Consider the following 3,907-nt stretch of genomic DNA (forward strand, 5'->3'; position numbering starts at 1 on the left):
GTAGAGTACCCTTTCAGACTCGACCTTTATCTTGGACTGTCCACCACCTTCTCACTGGCCTGCTCCAGCCATCCACTCACCTCAGACCCTGTGCTCAGCTCTGCATTCGTATGAATTATAAAAGCTCCTCCCATGTCATGACTTCCCAGTGTTATCTAACTCAAATAACCTCTTTTACGGCCAATCTTGGTAAGATCTGGTTAATTTTACCTAAACACTCTCCTTCCCATTCCCAACAGCACTCAATATATTTTCCTTTTAGCTTTTTACATCTGTCTCCATAACTTGTATCCTCCAGAGCTTCTTAAACAAAGCTTGGCAAACAGTAAGCTCTCAAAAACTGCTCTTGAATAAATCTGTCCCATCCAAGGAAGGAGGCCCACTGAGGTAGACAATGTTGAAATTCACAAAGGAGGAATGGATTGTAAGAATTATAGAAGAGATGAACTGAGTGGTTACATGTTGATAAGAGTTAAGATTGGTGGGAAAGTTTCACATTTTACCTATCAGGAGAAATCATCTATTATATTTCAATCCTGCCCAGTATGGTTCTTTTTAAAATACAGTGCTCCAGGGCCGGGCATAGTGGCTCATGCCTGTAATCCAGCACTTCTGGAGGCCAAGGCGAGAGGATCACTTGAGGCCAGGAGTTTGAGACCAGCATGGGTAACACAGTGAGACCCCCATCTCTACAAAATATTTAAAAATTAGCCAAGCATGGGCACACACCTGTAGTCCTAGCTACTTGGGAAGCTAAGACAGGAGAATCATTAGAGCCCAGGAGTTCCAGGTTGCAGTGAGCTATGATTGTGCCACTATACTCCACCCTGGGCAACAGGGCAAGACTCTGTCTCCAGAACCAAAAAAAAAAAAAAAAAAAATACAGTGCTCCATAAAACTCTACACTTGTTGGTTCTAAACCTGACTCACTTACCTTTATAGATGTCCCTGGTCCTCTCTGTAAGGGGCTCATCCTGTGCCTCCAGGCCCCAAGGCAGATCCCCTCCCTCCAGAAATGAGATCAGCGCAGGTTTGGGAACTGGGTATTCTGAAAAGGGGAAGAAAATGGCAACCTCTCAGCCCTGTATCTGCTGTATCAAAAGAAGGAAAACCCCAGGAGTCTCGGAAAGCGTAAGACCCACAGAAGATGGCTCAGGACTGGGGAAGGCCAAGGAGCTTTTCATCAATAGGAAACTGAGCATTTGTTACCTCTACCTAAAAAAACCACTTAAGGGTAGGTAAGTTAGTGAGATTCTGTAAGGCATGTACAAACACAGGGAAGGGGTCACACTCTTACCAGGAGACAGCAAGTCCCTTCATTGGGACCAAACTGACCCAAGACCTCTCCCTATCCTGCAATCTCTGAAGTTGGTTATTGAGCCTCAGCCCTGGAGCCACTCAGTGAAGGATATCAAAGACAACCCCTCCTTCTCCACACCACACCCCCAGCCTATAAAAGCAAGGAAACAAGAAAGTAGAGATCTGAGTTGCAGAAGGAAAATGGTCTTACCCACAACAGTCAAGTTCTCATAATTCTCCAGCATCACACTTCTGTACAGGGCCCTCTGGGCGGGAGAAAGGCCAGCCCATTCTGTCTGGGTGAAGTGCATAGCCACGTCCTCGAACGTTACCACCTCCTAAAACAACAGGTTCCTGCTGCCCCAGAGCCAATCCTCTGGCTCCAGGCCAGAGTGTGGGGCAGAGGGGACAGTAATGAGGGCCTAAAGGAGGGTCCTGTGAGGGTCAGTAATGAGAAAGGTGAAAGAACTGAATATTACATCACTACATGACTATTTCTACAACCAAAAATCTGGAACTTCTCTACCAGAGGAGCTTCCATTAGGACACAAAATTTATCATAAAACATGATTTAATATTTTTGAAAACCCTGGGAAAAAGTCTCTCATTATTTAAACTACCTACAGCAAAATTTCTTTGATTCTGCAAATACTTTCAGTCTTTCATTGTTGCACCTAAAAGTGAACAATTAGCCTCAAGTGGCCTCTCAGGACCCACCAGCTCCCACTTGGCTGCTGTATGTCCCAGCCAATCCATCTGTCCCACAAGTGCTCACTCTGCCCCAAATGTCACTCCCACGTAACAATAACTGATTCATGGTTTGCCCTGATAAGCCTGTCTGATCCAACCCCCATCGCATGCTTGAATAAGGGGCTGTGCTGCCTGTGCTCAAGAGCGTCCAGCGGAGGGAACTCAGAGCGACCTGGGGCAGTCCATTCTGCTTCCTGACAGGTCTTCCTAGGAGAAAATGCTTCTGACATTAGATTGTTGCTGCTGGGTAGCTCTTTTAGGAGCTTACCTTTTTTTTTTTTCCTCTTATCTTTTTTTGAAACAGAATCTTGCTCTGTTGCCCGGGCTAAAGTGCAGTGGTGTCATCATAGCTCATAGCAACCTCAAACCCCTGGGATCAAGCGATCCTCCTGTCTCAGCCTCCCGAGTAGATGAGACTACAGGTGTGCACCACCACGCCTGGCTAATTTTTCTATTTTTAGTAGAGAGGGGGTCTTGCTCTTGCTGAGGCTGGTCTTGAACTCCTGAACTCAAGCAACCCTCCTGCTTCGGCCTCCCAGAGTGCTAGGATTACAGGCATGAGCCAATGTGCTGTATACCTCCAGGACAATCGGTAACAGGCCTCATGGTTTTTCAAGAGCCACTCCTTCCCCTCCCTGATGGCCCCAACTCTTCCTTCCCAGAAAGTTCTAGCATCTGGTTTAGAGCCTCTATTCACTCCTTGGACTTTCCTATCAAACTTGGTTACCTGAACCCTCAGTGAATATCCTCTCACCTTCCAATGCCTCAGTGATTCCGCACACCTCCACTCGCCCCTCACCCCAGCACTGCTTCAGCCTCTGGATGACCCAACACCAAACTCATCTTCCCCCACACTGGCTCCCTTTCTAATTCATATAAACTAACTGGCATAGTGAGTGACAATTTTTCCCCCCTCTCAGTTAATAATATCAATTTCAGCCCAGCCTCCAATGCTACAAACTTGAGATTTGTCTTAGACTATCTCACCCCAACACTGCTCACTGCTGACAGTCAGTCAGTAATCAAGTCCTGCCAATTTTATCATCTAAATATTTCTGGAATCTGACTCTTCTTCAACATGGTACAATCAGTACACTAGTTCAACAGCTGGGGACACTTAAACAGCTCCAATTCCAGGCTTGTCTCACACTGAATCCACCCTCTGCCCTGGTCAACTCCTGAATGAATCACCATTAAATGGAACAGTGGTTCTCAAAGTGTGGTTCCTGACCACCACCAGTAGCAGCAGCACCACTAGGAACTTGTGAGAAAGGCAAATTCTCAGCACCCACCCTGAGAGCAATCTATGCTTTGATGAGCCCTCCAGGTGATTTTGATGCACACTATGATTCGAGAACCCTGGATTAGAAGATAAAATGCAAGCTCAGAAAACTGAGCTGTTTCAGGTGACAAGTACAAAGTGATGTGAAGATGCACAACTATACACAGAGAAACTATTAATATCTGGGAAGCTCTGCAAGCAAAATCCCAGAGAAGGAATAACAAACCTTAAATGGGGGTAATATAAGATTGGACAAGTGGAAGAAATAACAGAAACGGCAAGACTTGGTGGCTGTCTGACAGTGGTATCAAGGCAGAACAGAGTCAACAATTACTCAGTAATCTAGAAAAAGAATGATCAGGACTGTGATATAGTTATGTCGGTGACTTGTAGAAAAATCAGAAGAGGGTCAGAGCTAAAAGGAAGATGATGTAGCAGTGAGACAGTCAGGTAGAGAAATTTGACAGATGTTGAGAAATCTGGGATTGGGACTTGGGATATGGCTCATGGATACTAAGTTACTGGATAAGTTAAGTCTCAGAAAGAAAGAAATGACAAAGCAACACCCAGCAACTC

General features: G+C 45.6%; 1 protein-coding gene across 1 annotated transcript in view; it reads right to left on the bottom strand.

Moving 5' to 3' along the window:
* The window catches only part of ZNF19 (zinc finger protein 19), a gene marked incomplete at its 5' end in the record, with an annotated part of 8,131 nt that overhangs the window by 3,548 nt on the left and 676 nt on the right, over positions 1-3,907 (bottom strand).

Source organism: Propithecus coquereli, unplaced genomic scaffold (genome assembly GCF_000956105.1).
Source record: "Propithecus coquereli isolate 6110/MARCELLA unplaced genomic scaffold, Pcoq_1.0 Scaffold67, whole genome shotgun sequence".
Taxonomy (NCBI): Eukaryota; Metazoa; Chordata; class Mammalia; order Primates; family Indriidae; genus Propithecus; species Propithecus coquereli.